The following is a 19,240-nucleotide window of genomic DNA, read 5'->3' as shown; positions in this document are numbered from 1 at the left end:
TGGTCCGAAGGCCTCTCCCCACCCGCCTTCGCTCATTGCCTGTGGTGTTTTATTTAGTCCTTTTCCTGCATGGGCTTGTTTTTCTTCATCTTTTTTCGCCTCTTATTTTGTTATCACAAACCATTAAGCTCACTGTTGATTTAAAATAAACAGCCTTGTTTCTTAGAAGTCTTTGGAAATGCAGTGCTTACAGACTCTGCTTTCAGGAACCCTTTCTGTAGTTCAAACCCCCCTTGGGGACTGGGAGGACAGCGCTTGTTCCAGACCAGAGTTCAGAAGGGCTCGGGAAGGAGGTGGAGTGGAGACCCAGCCCAGGATGGGTGACCTTCCCTTGTGGGGCTGCAGTTAGGGACATTAAGGAGGAGGTGCATGGGTTGTTAAGTAGAAAACTGGCCCCCTCGGTAAACCTGCACTCAGCCCTCAATAAAATAGAGTTTTTAGGGCAGAAGTAGGTGAGATTACTGCCATGTTATAAGCTGGGGCTGGATTTGTTTTGTCTTTTAGCACCCCCTACCCCACCCCACCCTTTTTTTTTTTTCCCTGCACAGAATGTACAACTGGAGCAAAGGGAAGTAGCCTTTTCTTGGAAATCTTTCTGTGTATCTTCCTCTCAGATGAGATCCAAAATGGCTTTTATTGATTAAATGATTGATTGAAATTACTTTTAAGCCGTGTCAACAAGCAGTTGCTTAGCAGATACTGTGGAATAGCTGCACACGAGTACAGAGATGTACAACACTGCCGGCTACCAGCCTAGGGAGGGGCCCGAGTGAGTTGACAAGTTCCAGGAATTTTGTCCCCTCCTCGGCTTGGCCTTTCCCTTTCAGTTTTACTCCATCCCAGCAGCCCTTCCAGTCTCTGCTCTCTCCCCTGGGCGGCGGGCTCTCCTTCCGTGACGGGAATGGTGCCAGGCCCGGCTGCAGCCCTGCTGTGCCCTCGCGTCCCAGCTCTCTTGCAGTGGAGCAGTCCCACCCACTCTTGTTCAGCCCCAGTCAGCGCCTGCTGCCCTGATGTCTGTAGGCTTGAGAACCAGTTACTGCCAAGGCTGCCACGTTGCTAAAAACACATAATGTGTATGTGTGATCTGTGCAAAAGGCCTGTGTCTGACCTTTGAACTACACACACACACACACACACACACACACACACACACACACACACACCCCCTATACCTCCCTCCCCCCTCTCTCTTTCTCTTTACAGTGAACCCTGTGTGGCAGGGGTGACATGTTTTCCTTGTCTCAGCCTCACACGAATTTTGGCTTTGGTGGGGCGCAGTCTCAGCATTTTCCCCACTGCTCCCCACTAGTGTATAGACCAGGGCTTTCCTTCTCTGGCAGGTTCTGCTTCCATAGCTCCCAGCAGACGATAGAGCGGTTACGAGGATTGAATGAGTGGTCATAGGAAAACTCATATTACGTCTGGGTGGACTTGAACTTCCAGTCATACCCAGTCACCACTGTTATCACCACCTCTTCTACCCATATCTTCCCAGAAGAGATTAAAGGTGACCTGCCAGAGGAACAAAGTGAGCACAGGAGGAGGGGACACTCCCATGAAGACATGAGATGGGAGGGGAGCACATTCTTTGGACCTAGACCACCCTCTGAGACCAAAGAAGCTGTAACACTGGAGCCAGGAGGAGGGGGTGAGAATCAGTGGTTGAGAAATGGCAGAACCAGGAGACTGGCAGGAAGGAGCAGTGGGTGTTGCAGTTTACATATATGGAGGACAGGAGACTGTCTGGTGCAAAGGACTGGACTGGCTCTGTGATCTTGAGCTCTGTAAGGCCAGAGGCCAGACTGAGAGCCAGAGAGGGCTTTGCCTGTGAGCAGGGCCAAGAGTAGTCCTAACTGAAGAATTGTAATCTATTACTTCCCTAATAAGCACTGTAGTGGTGAATTCTGTGTAGCCATTGCAAGGAATTATGGAAGCAATCTCAAAGTAGAAACTGCTTTGCGAGGGTCTGCTGGTGTCAGGACTGGTAAAAACAGTTCATGCCTGACCTTGGCCTCCGACTCGGTTGGACCATGTGACTGGACACGGGACAGTCCCATTTGCACCACTAAGGACTTGGCTGTTGTGCTGTACAGAACCTGTGGGAGGCTGGAACCTGGTAGAGGGAAAATGGAAATGCCCATATTTCCCACGGAACACAAGTGATGGATACGTGGTAGACTGTCAGATGTAGGAAACTTGATCCGATGGGGTCAAACAGGTGGCAGGTGGCATGCCCGGCCCCCCAGGTGTCACTGGGTGCTCTTTAAAAAGAGCCATCTAGTTCCCATTGAGTCCATTCTGACTGCTCCTTTGGGTTTCTGAGGCTGTAAGTCTCCACGTGAGGGGACCAGGCTCAACTACCATTAAGACATTTTTGGCCTGTACCAGTCTGATAGGACGTAGAGAACTGCTCCTGTGGGCTTCTGAGACTCCAAACCTGCCTCTTTCCTTGTGTTGGTTAGCAGACCAGTGTGTAAAACCTACAAAGCCAGGTGGGCTCTACGGGAGCAGGCAGCCTCATGTTTTTCAGCTGTGTGCTTGAACTTCTGATCTTGTGGCTAGCAACCCAATGTGCATTGTAGTACGCTACCAACCCCAACCAGCTCACTGCCAATGAGTTGATGCGTGCTTTTACCAGCCCTGTAGGACAGGGTAGAATGGTCCCCGTTAGTGTCCAACACTGTAGTACTTTCTGGAAGCAGCAAGCCCTGTGTTGTTCCTGCGGAGCAGCTGATGGTATTGAACTGCTGCAGATTACAGCTCACTACTATGCCACCAGGGCGCCTTTAAAGACCTGGCACACGTTCCAGGCCATCAGCAGTAGATAAATGTTTCCGGGTCTCCAGAACCTTCCCGGTCACGTTTTAAAAAGGAGCTGTGCTTTGTGCTTCTCAGGCATTGGTTTCTGTTTTGGTTTCTTCTTAAATAAATGTTCTACTCAGATCTCTCAGCTTACATGTTCATTTCTTTGGTTTCTTATTGGGCATTGTAAAATTACCCTCTGGTGAATGACATTTATCCCCTTCTATTTTTTGAAAAGACTTCCTGTTTTGTTTTAATTCTTGTACTGTGGGCCATTGCTTCTCTGTCTTCTTGCTTCCTTCTACCCCCACCCCACCCCACCCCCGGTCTGAGCGGGGAGGACACCAGACAAGGTTACTGCCGTGTAGGATGAGAGAGGTACTTCATGTCTTTGAATCATGTCTTTGGCAAAATGAGATCTCCCCCACATGTGTCTGAAATGAATGCTGACGACGAGCGGTGTAGATGCACCAGCCTCACACCTCCAGTGACCTGTGTCACTCAGGCACCGTCCTTACAGCTCTGATTTAGAGAATTTGTGTGAGTTGCCAGTGGAAAAGGTTTGTGATTCCTTTTGCCAAAGTTGCTTCTGCTCAGCACCTGCTCTGTAAATGTAGACGACCGTGTGGTCTGTTAGCAACAACTTCTTGCACCATACAATTCACCCTTTTAGATTTGTAGGATTTCAGTTTGTAATGTACTTACAGAGTTGTGCAGCCACTCCAACAGTCACTTTTAGAACAACGTCATCACCCGGAAAGAAACGTCTCCATTTCCTCCTGAACGCCCAGCCTCAGGAAACTGCTGGTCTCCCCTCTCTGTTTCAGCTTCCTGTTCCAGGCGTTGCCCATCAGTGGAGGGTCTTGGTCTGCCTCACCCAAGTATATCCTCCTCCTTTCGTGTCGCTGGTTAACTGTTCATCATGTTAGGGACACTTAGGTGGTCTCCGCAGTTGGGCATCCTGTGCCTATGTGCCTGCCTGTAGACATGGGATTTCTGGTCTTGGGTCAGTTCTGGGGTGGTGTTGCTAGCTGAGGTAGTTAATAGTGCCAACCTGGCCGATAAACATGTGGGGTTAATTGAAGGGTGGAGGGATAAATGGCTCAGTGAGTCTCACCTTTCTAGTTCTTGGGTATTTTGCTTTCTGATGGTCAGACTAGGGTGCAACTGCCTGAGCCAGTTCCCTGCTTCAGCTGGCAAGGCTCACTTCCTACAAGACATCCCTGAGGAGAAGCCACATGAACTTACCCTGATGCAGCCCTGGGTGCTGGAGCACCTGTGTGGAGACCCCTGCCAGTGCTGAGATGCTTACACACTCACGGCTTTCCTCCTGTAATTGCCATCATTGCATGTGTTTTGTGAGATGGAGGAGGACTTTGTGGATTGGTGTCAGACATTTGGGTTAATGTTGGACTTGTGGACTTGGGCAGCACTGGGTTTTCTTGGTGTGCACTTACCCTTTATATAAAACTCTTTTACATGAGTTTCTGTGGATTTGTTCTCTGAAGTACCCAGACTAACACATGAGGTCACTGGTTAGCTCTGGGGTTTGACACCTGACTAGCTGTCACTTGGCTACACCATTGTTCTTCTCACCAGCGGTGGGGCGAGGGGCTATCCCCATGGCTGCCCTCCTCCGTGTGGGTGTCCTCCTCTCCTTGTTGGTGTGAAATGGCCTTTCATTGTGCTTTGACTTGCATTCCCTGATAGCTGATCACTGAGTTTTCTGGGGTTTTTTTGTTTTTTTGTTTTTGCTTTTTCATGTGTTTCTTGGCAGTCTATATATGTGAAACATGTCTGTTTGGCTCTTTGGCCATTTTTAAGTTGGGTTATTTATGCCTTTTATTACTGAGTTATAGGAATTTTTCTGTATTCTCTATCAGATAGGTGATTTACGTGTTTTCTCTCAGTCTGTGTGCGCTCTTCGCTTTCTTGATGGCGTCCCTTAAAGCACAAAATAGAAATGAAAACTGGATTCATTTTGTTGTGACTGTAAACACTGCAGCATGAACACCAGTTGACCATTTCCTACATGAGCAATCCGTGACACCAACGCTCCATCCTCAGCTGTCCCACCCTCCTTGTCTGAGCCCCTTTCCTCGCCACCACCAGCACACCTACCAACACTCAAACACTCACTGGAACTCAGGCCACAGAGCTGTGCTCGGAGGTGGGCCTGGGGAAGCTCTGCTTTCTCGGAGGCAGGAAGGGCTTCGTCTCGGTGGTTTTCTGAGCTTGTTGGCCACTTTATTTCTCATGGCTGCTTCACTGGATGGAGAAGGAATGGTGGCACAGGTCCAGTTGGGTGGCCTGAGGCTGTGTGCTGGTGGACTAACTTCCTGGGTGCTGCTCTGTGATGTTCCCACAAGACCCTCTAGCTCTTACCCATAGGTGCTTGTTTCCCCTTTGTCCTGTCCTGTTGGGCATTCTCACAGTCACCCCCTCCCCCCAGCCCCAATTCAGCATGTATAATTCAGTGCGTCTGGTTGTTCTCTTTGTGTTACATGACCTTCATTGATGCCCCTCTCCAAACGTTCCACCACCATTAACATACACTCAGCCCCCTAAGCAAAAACCCTTCCTCGTTCACCCATATTATATTACATAGTTAGGTCAAGTTTGGTTTCTTTTTTGAAAGTAGTTTTCTTGATACACTTTATATACCCTATACTTCATCGTTAAATTGCTCTAAATAGGAGTTGTATATAGGAGGGTGTACCCAGAAACAGCTAGACATTTTCTTTTTCTTCAAAGTTCTGTATTTAATTTTCTTTCACAAAACAACTTTATCACCTTCAAAGTACTCTCCATTATACTTCACTTGATCTTAGGCAAAAGACCAAGAAGCAGTACTCTCTATGACACTTAATACATTTGTCAAATCTGCGATTCCATTCTTGGAAACGTCTTTCAAACTCATCTGTTTGGATGGCTGATAGCACCTCCCTCCTTTTGTTCCTCACCTTTTCTAAGTCATCAAATCGCTGCCCTTTTATGTCCCTCTGCTTCCATGGAAACAAAAAGAAGTCAGGTGAGTAAGTCGCGTGGGGGCAAGAGAGGCATGCTGTTTTTTGCCCCAAATTGTTGCACTGAGATGACTGCGAGAGCAGGTGCATTGTGGTGGCAAACCAGTCCCCCTCTGCCACAAATCAGACCTTTTTTGTCGAATGTTATGCAGTCTTTTCAGAACCTCTAAATAGAAAGCTTGATTAACAGTCTGACCTGGTGGAACTAACTTCAAATGCGCTAGTAGTCAACATTTTCATCCGTTTGGAAGTTGGTGAACGTCCAGAAGGAGGTTTGTCATCAGTCGACATTTTACCCTCTTTGAAGTGAGAAAAGCTTGAGTTTTTCCCAGAGCACTACCTTGTAAGCAGTGTTAACATCACAACAGTTTCTGCAGCATTTCCCCCAGCTGGAGATAAAATTTCACAGCCACATGCTGTTCTCTTAAATTGGTTATCATGAAAAACGAGGTTTGAGCAAAACCGCTTTTAGGGAAAAATGCACTGTGACCAGAAGAACCTTCCCAGGTGACGCCACTGGGTGTCAGAGCAAGTTGCTCGATGTTCACCTAGCAGGAAAAAAATGCGTCCTATGAAAGCTCTGCTCCACTCAGCGCAATTCCGGTTTTGGGAGGGTACCCCATTGTACATCATCACAATCAGTCCTAATGCTCCCTTCCCCCGTCCCTAGTCACCTGTCTTAAACCCCTGGTCCCAGGATACCCTCATAGCAGGAGAGTCATGGGTCCAAGGGTGTGGAAAACTTGAAGGCTTTCCGATACCTCTATGTGGCCAGAGAAATGACCACAGGAGGAGCCCTAGTGGCGGTTTGGACTGCTGTAACTGTAAGGTCTAAAGCTGGAGATCACTAGTTGTTCCGTGTGGAAAGACAGGCTTGTTACTCCCACGAAGGGTTAATCTTGGAAACTCAGGGGCAGTTCTAACTCTGTCCTGTAGGGCTGCTCTGAGTTGGCATGGAATTGATGGTAGTGAGTTTTTGATGCTTTGACAGAAGTTTTAGCCAGTGTTCCTTTTGATTTTGATTGATCAGGGACGTTTTAAACATGCACAACATGAGGAAGAATTGTTTATTGAGCCCTCATTACCCAGACACAGGACCACATACCTATCTGAGGCCAATCCTGTCCCAGGTGTCTCCCCCCCACCCAATTTCTCCTGTAGTACTGTTGTATTTCAATGTGTTTGCAATACAGAGAAACACAAAGTGAACACTGAAGTGAATTTTTACAAACTGAAACCCACCTGGATTACCCCTCCCGTGTCTGCCACCAGCCACAACCCTCAGTGCCCCCTCGTCCCCACCAACACCCAGAGCCCAGACTTTGAGCAGCACAAATCAGTTTGCCCAGCTTTTATCCTTTATATTTGAAGGACCCTTCCAAAAGTTGATGGGGGGAAACAAAGAAAGAAATGGGGAACAAAAAGTTGCTGAAAAGAAGACGAGAGAGTAGCTTTTTTACACCCGTGTTGTACAGTGTTGTGCGCATAGAGCCGTACATTAGTGTCCTTGTTTGTGACGGCATCGTCCTGGCGTTTCTGGTGAGATGCAGCCAGGGTGTAGCTTGATTGGGCAGGCTCAGTTCCACATGGTGTGGGGATAGCTGAGCTGCACGGTGGACACAGATGAACATGTGAGTGGATTGGAATATGTCAGTCTGATTCACTCACTCACTCACTCACTCACTCACTCACTCACTCACTCACTCACTGCCAGTGAGTCCGTTCTGACTCAGCAGTGGCTGTAACTCTGTTTCAGAGCAGTCTGCTTCATCTTTCTCTCATTGTGTCAGATAGGTTCAAGCCACTGACCCTGGGGTTCACAACTTAACACCTGACTCACCATGCCACCCTTGCTAGGTCATTGTGGTATGGGTGTATTTGGGGTCTTCTACCGGCTGTGGAGGCAGTTCCAGGTACTCTTCAGTATTGCATGTTTCCATTTCCATTTGGCAACACTGGCAGCGGGGAGTGATGATATGGTGGCTTTAGTCCATGCACTTGTCTTTGCTCGGTCATTTTGAATTCCCCTCTTTCTTGGAGTGTGTACAAGTCTTTTGTTCATTTCTTATTGCCTTACTTGTTTTCCTTACAAATGGAACTTTTGCTGCATAACACCCTCTTATTGTCAGGTGTTACCAAGTCCATCTTGGGCTCGTGTTAGAATAGCATTGCCTGGGGTTTCTTAGCTATCCTGTTACTCCAGGGATCCCTGGTGGTGTGGTGGGTTACACTTTGGGCCACTAGCTATCCACAGGGCACTCTGCCCTGCCCTCTCAGGCCTCCATGGGTTGGAATCCGCTTCACGGCAGTGGGCTTTCCTGTTCACCAAAGCTGACCGTGGGGGGTTCCCTACAGAGTGTCTGGGGGGGTTTGAACTGTAGTCCTGGTTGCCAGCTTGGCATAAAACTGTGTCATAGGGGGCTGTTGGTCCGAGAACGGGGTGGCTTAAAATAACAGCCAACATTTGTTATCTCACCTTTCCCTGGGCCAGGAATTTGGGAGTGGCACAGCTGGGTGCTTCTGGCTTGGGTGTGCCCTCTGAAAGCTTGACTGGAGTGGAGATGCCTTCTCCAAGGTGGCTCGTTCACTTGCCAGGCAAGTTAGTCCTGGATGCTGGCGGGAGGCCTCAGTTCTTGTTTGAGGCGTTGCCAGAGCTGCTGAGGTGTCCCCCAGGGAGAGAGAGTCAAGAGAAGAAGCCTCAGAAGTCATGCTGCATCCATGTGGCATGCGCCACTTGATAGAAGAGAGTCACTAAAGTCCCAGCATATATTCAAGGGCAGGGGACTGATCTCCACCCTTTGGGAGGAGGAGGGACAAGGAATTTGAGGCTACTTTATTCTCATGATTGTGGGACTTACTAGGGAAGTGAACAGGTTACCAGTCAGGATCAGAAATGTTAAGGATACACTTCTTTTGTCTGCAGCCTCTTCAATTATGCCCCCAGGTACCTCTGATCTTTGACCTCAGCCACATGGACCCTTGGCCTCTGCCCTCACTTGTGTAGGTAGAACAGTATGGTTGTAGGGTTTGAGTCTTTCAGCGCACATGACCATTTCCTCACTTGTTGACTTATCTCATTATTTCACATTTCACACTTTCAGCTGCTTGGACACCTTAAGCTAGGTAAAGATCCCCGTGTTGGCATGAGATAGTGCTCCTCCTGAGCCCCAAGTCCTTGATCCTTCGTGTCCACGCCTCTCCCCTAGTTCTGGAAGCAGATTAAGATAGAGGTGGCCTCTTGAGAGGAGGTCAGGGCTCGGAGACCTTCCATGGGACGGAGTCGGAGCGCCTGGGGGTTTGCTAATCTTTAAGGGGAGCAGACAGCCAGACACAGGCTGTCAGCTCGGCGGGCTGTGGTTTCTGGCTGGATGTCTTCAGAAGGCTGCAGCAGATATGGCGGTCACCACTTCTCAGCCCCAGAGAGCTGGCCAGCTTGTGGGCATGGGAGCTAGTGGTTGGTGCGGTGGGTTTCTGGGTTTGGGAAGGTGGTGTGGGTAGAATTGGGGTAGATGGGACTGGAAGTGGGCCTGATTTCAGGCTGTCTTCCACAACGTGTGGAGGGAAGCAGTGCTGGCCAGTGGACAGAGCCGAGGGGCCCCGTGCGTGTGGCAGTATCGAGGTGAGCTGTGAGCCACTCGGGGGCATTTTCTGGCTTGGTGCTCTGTCTGAGGCTGAGGTAGCTCTGGGGGGTTGACAGCGGGGCTAACACTGTGATACCAGAGGTATTCTGGCGCCGCCGCTGCCCAGGGATTCATTCGGTCAGCCGGACTTTCATTCTCCTCTTACTTGGTGTCAGTGACTGGAAAAGCAAACGTGAGTTCACATCCCCGCAGACGTAGCCAGCCTGAGCCTGGCTCTGACCGCGTACAGAAGTGGAGGGACAGCAGATGGGACAACCTTCATGAGGATGGGCATCTGGAGGTCACTGGAGGCTGAAGGGCTAGTGCCTGTGGAGTGGCTGGAGCGGGAGGCTGTCAGACAGAGGGCCAGGAGAGGTGCTTGCAGTGGGCAGAAAGGGGAGGCTGACCCAGAAGCAGGCGCCCTCCAAGGTGAGCAGGGTTGCTTCTGAGGTGCAGCACCTCTGCTTATGTCTTGACCTTTGCCTGTGGGGGAGGAGTGGTAGGACACCTGGAAGTGGAGTGGGCATTGTGGCGGATGGCCTGGTTAGGTTCCCGGGGGGCTGGGTTCAGGTTTATGTCTCCCCTGCTCTCTGGGAAGATGGAATGACCGAGGATCACATCTGTGGGCCTGTGATTGGCCGCCGGACACTGGTGCCTTGAAGAGCGTTGTTCATGCCTCACTCTGCCTTTACTTCTCCCTGGTCTTCACCTGTAGTCCCTGCTTCCAATGGGCCCTGCCCTGCCACGTGTGTGTGTGTGTGTGTGTGTGTGTGTGTGAGAGAGTGCGTGTGTGTGCGTGCACGCTTCAAGCCCCCTTTATGAATTCAAACTGGTTTACCTTTCTGCACCTAAAAACAGCCACAGGATCCTTGAGGTTTATCTGAGGGTGTGTCCTTAGGCGGTGACAGTGGAGAAGTTGGGATGCAGTGGGCTTCACCGTCAGGATAACCTGGCCCTCCTGGCCTTCTGTAGATGACAGAGCAGGTCCGGTGTGGGGGGTGCCTCAACGTGGCGGTGGGCTTGTGGCGTGCATGGCGGTGGGTATCACTGCGTCTCATCTTCATCTTCATTGCTCTCAGTAGCTTGCCTGACTCTAAGGCAGCGGTTCTCAACCTGTGGGTCTCGACCCCTTTAGGGGTCGAACGGTCCTTTCACAGGGGTTACCCGATTCATAATAGTGGCAAAATTACAGTGATGAAGTAGCAATGAAAATGATGTTATGGTTGGGGGGGGGTGTCACCATGGCATGAGGAGCTGTATGGAAGGGTGGTGGCATGAGGAGGGTGGAGAACTGCTGCTCTAAGGAGATGCGTTTCAGAGTCCTCAGAGCAGTCTCGAGAAGAACAGACACGGAGTGACTTGCCCAGAGAAAGCCTGAGGCTGACCCAGCTGAGTGCGAATTCTCTGTTCCTAGTCCCATGTCTTGTGAGGCGAGGTGTCATCGACACCCCGGGAAACTTAGACTGCTTGCTAACAGCTGGGTTAGTCGTTCAAACATACCAGCAGCTCTGAGGGCGAAGGACGAGGCTGTCTTCTCGTAAAGATTGACAGCCTTGGGAGCCCTGTGTAGTGTTGGTATGAGAGTTGGTATCAGCTCAGTTGGCGGTAGGCTGGGTGTCTTGGTTGGCTCCATCAGTCTTTCCTCCGGAGGGAGACAGAGGCCTAGAGGTGTGAGTTTATTCACTGGAGCTCACAGATCACAAGCACCCATTCTGTGCGCAGTCCCTGGGTGTCCCGGGACACACTGTCTGCCCTGGCTGACTCTTGAGGGCAGTGACAGAGAAGCGGTTTGGTTCCAGGGCCTGCCTGGCCACACTGGGTACCCCCTCAGAGCTCTCCGGGCCCAGGTGGGGCGAGTGTGTTTTTAGAGCATTTACACTGGCTTGGCCCCTGGGCACTCTTGCACGAACAGCTTATTGATGGGTTCACTGAGGTGTTGCCTATAGTTAGAGCTGCCAACCAGAAACAGCAAGGTTCATGCACACTCTAGTTCAGTGGTTCTCAACCTTCCTCATGCCTCAGCCCTTTAATACAGTTCTTCATGTTGTGACCCTCCAACCATAAAATTTTTGTTGTTACTTCATAGCTTTAATTTTGCTCTTGTTATGAATCGGGCAACCCCTGTGAAAAGGTCGCTCGACCCCCAAAGGGGTTGCAACCCACAGGTTGAGAACCGCTGCTCTAGAGGGAAGTTGGGCTGTGATACAGGACTTAGGGTTTGGGGTTCTTGTTTATTGGTCCCTTTCTTAGGGCACTTGTCAAGAACCTCCATGATATTGATTTGCCACCTCTTAGCTACCCAGCCAACGCTTCCCTTGACCTTGAGTTTGCAGTGACCCAGGGTCATTTGGCTTGGTTGTCCAGTCTCCAGTCACTGAGGTTACCCAGAAGCTCAGGGGTCTGTCTTGCCATTCCGCTGTGAATTTGACAAGTTCTATCTTCTAGGAAGTCCACCTGATTGTGAATGTCAACTGAGCTGCCCAGTGTAGCTTGGTAGCTGCCACAGGGGGGTCTTGTGTGTTCTGCTGTCATGACAGGCAGAGGTGGTCCTGGGCTGCCCCTTGGATGCCCGTTTGCCAATTTATGGCTGGACTCTGCTTTCGAGCAGGCCACTTCACGCATGACTGCACTGACTGGCAGGTCTGCAGGGGTGCATAGCCAGACGCTGATGTCACCCCTGCAGGTGGCCCTGCCTGCTCTGAGCGCTCCATACTCACCCTCCTGATTCCACCCATTTGCCTGGTTTCTCTGTGTTTAAGAAGTTTGGGGGTTTTGTTGTTGTTCCTGATAGAGTGCTTTTTGATGAGGGGCTTGTAAACCATGGTATTCTCACCTTGACTTGTTCTGAAGTGACGGGTTTCTGAAATTAGCTGGTAGAGGTGCCCACATTGCTTAATCTGGGTGGCTCTTCCCCGTGACCAGTGCAGGTGCATTCTTTTGCTGGATGACTTTATTCACGTATTTGCAGTACGCTAGACATGAGGGTGAAATGCTGGGGCGGGGAGTGCGCCAAAGAGCATTTTAGGTGGCTTTGTGTGATGAGACTGGAGAAAGAAAGGGCTTTCCTGCAGTTGAGGAGACTGGAGTGAGTGGGGAATTGCACAGAGTGCTCAGCCGGCCACCGTGACGGCTAGAGGTGGTTTAATTAGGAATTCCCCCAGCTTTGCCCTTGCAAGTCAGACTGGTCCTCATAGTGCCTCCTGTGCCGCCCTCCCATTTTCTTCATTGCCCTAATCGCCCAGTAGTATGCAACATGGGGAGGGGTGGGGGTGTCTGGAAACCTGGAATGAAAAGCTCCCCCGACTTTCGAAGCCCCCCCTTGTATTGAAAAGAGGAGTGGCCTTGTGTGATGTGGTTAAGCCATATGGCTATTGAAAACAGAAATAAAAGAATATCTTGTCCCCCCATTTCTTCTGAGAGAATAATCAAGTGATATCAACTATTAAGACTTCCCATGACTATCATGTCTGTTATTTCCATAAAAGTATGGTTTAGTTCTGACTATTGTGGAAGTTTCTCTCTCTCAGCTCTCGGCATCCTCCAGCAGTCTGCCCACGGTGACGCCTTTCTGTGTCTCCCTGCCCTCCCCACCAGCGTGTGTGTGTCTGTGTGTGTGTGTGTGTGTGTGTGTGTGTGTGTGTGTGTGTGTGTGTGACTGTCCACCAACCACGGCTTTCTGGCTTAGTTAGCTCCTGCCTGGTGGGTGCCTGTCGTTGGTTGGGGCGCTTCCTCTTCCATTTTGGGTCCTGTGTAGAATCAGGAGCCGGGATTTCCTTTCCTACGCTGCGCTCCCTGGGCCAGCCTCCTCTCAGGCTTCCCTGGCTGCACATGTGCAGGGACTGTGCTTCCCTTGCCTTTCTTTCTTCCCTTCTTCCTTCCAGCTCTTCTTCCCCCACACCCACCCACTTCCTGCTGGGCTTCCCCCTGTGCTGGACCTCAGAGGAAACCAAAAAGTCACTAAAGCAAGAAGACAGGTCAGGTTAATTTGTGCCAGTCCTTTATTGTTTAGCCAAAGAAAGGGCCATTCTGACTCAAAAGCCCTAGTTACCAGCAGCATACTTTTGATACTCCTGATGTTATTGTTGATTTTTAAATGCCCTCTTAGTTGCCACTGTGACTTCCTGCTCTGTCTCTTCTCCACTGACTGTACTTCCTCTCTGTCCAGGGGAGAGTGACGGCACTTCTGTTTCATCACTTTCTAGTGCTTTCATCACAGTCCAGCTGACTAGTGGGAAAGTGCAAGCAGGTGTCCAGCGCAACTTTGGCATTCATGGAACGGCTTCTTTATTTTGGGGGGAGTGGGTTGGGGAGGGTAATTAATGCATATGCTGATCACTAATTCACCCTCAACCTTTCCAGACTGCCCCCATCCAGGTGTCTCCTCAGTCCCACCCTTTTGAATTGATGCCTGGCTCTTGGCTGGGCTGCCGTGTGCCCTTTCCTTGGACCCCAGGTGTTCTTGTCCTTCTTGCTGCTCTCCCCTGTCGTAGTGACACACAGTCTAGCTGCTTTCTGGGAGAAGGGTGCAGAGGGTGCATCGTGAGACTCCTGCCTCTGAGGGCAGGTCAGAGAGCACTGCAACAAGATCCCAGGCACCTGCCCTCAGCCGAGTTCTCCAGACACGATGCTGTTGTTTCTCACATCTCCTCCACTCGGGTCTCCACGTTTCTGCAGGTACTGTTTCCATCTCGGCCCCTTCCCTGAAGGATTCCGCAGTCTTGGATTTGCACCACACCAGACGGCAGCTTGGCACTGAGTTGTTTCTTTTCCATGCTATGGAGTTTGGTGAATAAAAGGAGGTCTGAAGGGGCAAGAGCGGGCGGAGGGGAGGGTGAGTACAATGGTCTAGTTCTATGAGTCTGGGTAGACTAGAGAAACAAATTCATAGACACATGTGTATGAGAGAGTTTTATATAAGGGTAATTGTACATTAAAGCATCCCAACCCAGTCCAGCTCAAGCCCATAAGTCCGTTATTAGCCCATATGTCCGATACCAATCTATAAAGTCCTCTTCAGACTCCCAAAACACATGCAATGACACTGAATGCAGGATGATCATAGGCCAGTGGGTAGAAAATCTTTGGATCCAGTGGCGTTGTAAGCATCTCTGTGCTGGCAGGGGTCTCAGCGTGGCTTCTCCAGCTTAAGAGGGCTGAGTGCATCAAGACAGGTCCATGTGGCTTCTCCAGCTCAGGATACTAGCGTAGTTCCATGTGTCTTGTCAGCTGCAATGTCTCCCAGGGAGTACGGAGATTGCCGCCTCCAAGGAGGAAAAACCAGATTTCCCAGAATTCTCAGGAGAAAGCCATGCCCACACAGAGGTCTCATTGACTGTTTCCGGATGGGCAGGCTAGACTACCCCTACACTCTGAATTCTCAGATTGACCCCAGATTGGGTGACTGCCACACGAGTGAAATGCTCTCAGGACTGTCACTGTTCCCCTCAGAGAAGGAACAGGCGGGTGGTTAAGATGGAAAAATAATCCCTTGGTGCAACTTGCTGGCTAGTTTTTTAACCTTGGAGTTTTCCATCTTCTTCCAAAGAAGACCCTGGTGATCATCCTTTGGCCTTTGAGAAAATCTATTTGGGTCACCTCTTTGGAGTTCCCGACCTGACCTCCCTGTCCTGAATGGAACTGGCCCAGCAGACATCTTAATGAGACGAAGAGAACTTTCCTGCAGGCCTCCGCTGGCTGCTCGCCGAGGCCTGTGTGAGCATATTTGGTTTGGGGTAACCTGTGCCCTTGTGAGCCAGCAGCCCTTGCCAGCACTGCTCGTTGACGTCCCTGTGGGAGGCAGGGCGCAGCTCGTCGTCTGTGCCCTTTTAGGCAGAGGTTGCTTAGCTTTCTGCTTTCTAGTTTACACTGGAGAGATCTGAAGCCTGCCTGGTTTCTGCACCTTTGTACAGGATGGGGCTTCTCTTCTGCGAACGGGCAGGCTCTTCATCCATGGTCCTTGAGGCCCACATCGAGGCTCTGGGTGCCTGTTATCCCCCAGCTGGCGACTGGCAGGGCCTCAGCCGGAAGCTCACTTCAGGAATTTGGGGAGGATTCTTTTTGATTCCTCCTCCATCTGATCCCTGGTTACTTGGGTATTGGATGCTTCTCTACCTTAGCTTCCAGCCTTCCTGCTCGTTTTCACCTGTTTGGATTCGCAGCCCCAGAGATGTGAGGCCAGAGCTCTCTGTCTTGCCCGGGAATCGTGGACTGTGTGCCATCAGGAGGGCCCAGCCTGATGGCCCATGTGGGCACGGATGCTCTTGTAGCAAACACACACACACTAAGGTGTGTGGGCAAAAGGACGTTGCAGGGCCCTCATTTACTGGCTGTGCACGCCATGTGGAAAGAGCGGGCAGGGAGGTTTCCCATGCCATCCACAAGATTGAAACGACTGGAAAGCAGGGTTTTGGCCGTGAGGCTTCGGAGAGGAAGCAGCCGACTGGAAGTGGCTTGGTGGAACTGGGGCTGTGGGCTTTTCAGTCGAGTTGCCATTCCCAGTGTGTGAGAAAGCCATCTCAGAAGCAGAAACGAGGGGTCCCTGGCACCGTCTGGAAGAGCACCCAGCAGAGGATATGCCACACTGGGTCTGGGTGGCCACACAAGGAGTGGCACTGGACCAGGAGATTGGTTTAAGTTGCCCTAGTGGAGTCCCCATTCCCAGGGGTGGGTGGCTTCAAGCTAGACAATGGGGACTGGAGCTCACTCACAGGTGCCTCAGCAGAGAAGCCCCACAGCGAGAAGTCAGCCACAGAGGGCCCTCACGAGCACAGAGGTCCTCTCATATAGATGGGTGGCCAGGATACCTTGTCTCGGGGTTGACTGGGTATGAATGAAGCTGGACCTTGATTGGCATTTTCTTAGGTATCTTTGCTGCTGACCCTCCTCCTATGCTTGCCACCTCTCTCCTGGTCCCATACGGGGAAGTTGTCCTCCTCAGTGTCCACAATGTAGACCCAGGCTGAGCAGTGACAGAAAGCCCCTTTAAAAACAGAAAAACGGGTTGTGTCTGAGCTTACTTCCCATGCCTTACCTACACACCCGATGCCAGATGTGAGAGCTGGGGTTTCCCAGCGCACCTGTGTTCTGGGAGAGAGACACACTGCAGAGGTGGTATGGGACCAACACGGGGACTGGGAACATTGCAGGCTCAATGGCAGAGGGAGGGGTGGGGGAGGAGGAAAGAGAGAGAGAGTGTGTGTGTGTGTGTGTGTGTGTGTCTGTCTGTCTGTGTCTGGCACACCTGAGACACAGGGCACAGCCAGGCTGAAGTCGCTCTCTTCCTGTGAGGGCAGTGACTGCTGCTATCTGGAACTGGTGTGGTGGTTTAAGCAACTTCGTTTTCATCTGTAGGTTCCAAAAACGCGGAGGTGGTAAAACGCTGTTTTCAGAAGGAAATAACCTTCTCTTCCTTTCCACCCGGGATTGCTATTTTTGTGGGTGACTCATTTGGTGTGTTTTACAGGCAGTTAGCATTGTGGCTCTATTCTTTTCTCAGAGGGAAGGTGGAGAGTTGGGTCACAAAGTGGTATGAGCACTGTGGAAGCAGTGCATTGAGTGCCCAGTGTGGGTGCCAAGGAGGCAGCCACAGAGGTGATTTCTGACTCTGGGCCACACCCTGTTGGCAGAGTGAGACTTTGCTGTCGAACCAAGTGAGCAGGGGAGGGCCTGGGAAGACAGCTTCTCCCCTCTGCGCGCACCACAGTTTAACGTGGGAGACCACCTAGGCTGCAGCTAAGTCTTCAGTGGCCTTAACGTTCTTGCACGAATCCTGGGCAGAGCTATGTGTGTTTGAAAGTATCCCCTTGGGTTACTTGGGGATGTGTGTAGGAAAGCCCTTTTCAATTATGTTTGGTGTTCTGAAGCTTGGGCCCTTCGAAGCTGGCCCTCTGTCGGATAAAAAGGGCATTGCTGTCCTCACAGGACAAAAGCGTGTGTTTGTTTCCCCTCACTGATGGTACTGTGATGGTGTTGTATGTTATTTCTGGGTTGTCATTTAGCAGAGGGATAAAAAAATGTCTGTTACTCTGTAGACAAATCCTCAGTGCTCTAGTGCACCATTTGAATGAGCCTACCCCCACTCCCCACCCCCCTCCAGCAGGCAGAGCAGGCTCTGACGTCTGATGGTATCTGTTTTCCCTACAGGAGACCTGTCCCCACCCGGCGCCCTTCCTGTTACTCTGCTCATGCAGTAACTTGGGAGACAGCTGCTGCTTGGATAACCTGTGATGGGCAAGGAGCCACACAGAAGACATTTCTTTTAATTTTTAACCTTTGGTTTGCAAGGTAGGTATGGGACGCCTCACCCAGGGGAGCAGAGCCACCTGTGGGGCCAGGCCCTGAAGCTCAGAGAGGGAGAGGAGGGCTAGTTTTGTTTGTGTTGCCTAGCCAGCCACCTGCTGCTTTTAAGTCCTAATTGCTATTGCTCTGGGACTGTGGACTGGAACTTTTTATTGAGGACGAGAGGCTGACTTATAGTTCGCTTTCGGCTCAATTGGCACTGAGGAGGAGGTGGACCTGCAAGGCCTTGGTGGGGACATGCACACCTGCTTAACTGGATTTCATGGTGAGCCAGGCCAGGCCATCACCTTGCCCTGCTGGTTGCATTGCAGACCCTTTGGTCCTGCTTGTATTGTTTTCCTCCTCTGACATTCCGGTTCTAACACAGCCCTCTGGTCCTTCCACTCTTGCTCCACACTACTCTCCTGGGTGAACTCCTGTTCCTCTGCGGCTGATTGGATTCCTGCCAGGGCTCAGCTCTTTTGGCTGCTTTGATGTAGCGGCTACACACGGGCTGCCAACCACACAGCAGTTTGAAACTACCAGCCACTCCTGGAGAGAAAGAGGAAATTTTCTACTGCTGTAAAGAGGAATGGCCTTAGAAGCCCACAGGCGTCCTACCATGTTTTATGTTGTGAGTCAGGATCGACTTGATGGTAGTGGATTTGGTTCTGAGTTTCTGGATGATTCCAGCTCCTCTGTGAGTGCTTAGAAGTTAGATGACCTTAGGACTTTCCCTCTCTGGCCGCATTGTGCAAGAGCCCTGGTGGCACATCGACTCTGGCAGTGGCTGTGCTCTGGGAACTACACTGGAAGCGCTTGGACTAGGACTTTTGGCATCTCCTTGATATGCCTAGAGTTGTTGCATAAATAACAGCCAACCAAACAAACCAACCTGCTGCCTTTGAGTGGATTTTTGTCTTGTAGAGACCTTATATAGGGTTTCTGAGAGAGTACATCTTAACAGGAGCAGGCAGCCACGTCTGTCTTCCTGAGAGTAGCTAGTAGCTTTGAACTGCCGACCTTGTGGTTAGCAGCTGAACCTACTGTGTCACATAGTGAACGTTTCTCAGAGTGATGGTTCAGGCTTTCCCCCTCTCTGTTGAGTTCCATCTTGTTTTTGTTTTATCTGCAGGGGCCAGACCGCAAGCTTTGACTACCTTAGACTAGTTCCTGTTTCCCCTCAGTGTGGTCCGTCAGCTGCCCCACACTATATAGGTGCACTGCCTCGCCTGCTTTCCTCAAACAGACTCCTGTGCTACCGACCAGGACACCAGGCGGCAGTGGCATGCCAGCCCCAACCTGTCCCCTCGGCTGTGTCCACAAGTAGTCCGTCATCCCCAGGAATCCTAGATTTCCTGCAGCTGCTTGGGACAGGTGCTCAGAGGGGCGCCCACTTCCTGGCAGATTGTGCCTTAGACTCGGGCACCCCACACTGGACCTGCACAGACCCAGATGGTCGATATTTTAGGTATTGTGGGCAAGAGACCAAAATACATAAGTAGATAGAGGATA

The 19,240-nt window shown here is 50.9% G+C and overlaps 1 protein-coding gene across 7 annotated transcripts in view; it reads left to right on the top strand.

The window, feature by feature from the left end:
• The window catches only part of PPP6R3 (protein phosphatase 6 regulatory subunit 3), a 95,354-nt gene that overhangs the window by 20,843 nt on the left and 55,271 nt on the right, over window positions 1-19,240 (top strand). For 6 of the 7 annotated variants that reach the window (XM_075545253.1, XM_075545252.1, XM_075545251.1 and 3 more), the window contains exon 3: window positions 17,591-17,731. The gene's annotated coding sequence lies outside the window, so the exon portion shown is untranslated. Of the gene's footprint in view, window positions 1-14,261; window positions 14,280-17,590; window positions 17,732-19,240 lie in introns of those variants that run through there. The other variant, XM_075545249.1, reaches the window with a different exon arrangement.

This window comes from Tenrec ecaudatus, chromosome 4 (genome assembly GCF_050624435.1).
Source record: "Tenrec ecaudatus isolate mTenEca1 chromosome 4, mTenEca1.hap1, whole genome shotgun sequence".
Taxonomy (NCBI): Eukaryota; Metazoa; Chordata; class Mammalia; order Afrosoricida; family Tenrecidae; genus Tenrec; species Tenrec ecaudatus.
The sequence above is the reverse complement of the archived record's forward strand: the minus strand, read 5'-3'. Positions and strand labels throughout refer to the sequence as shown.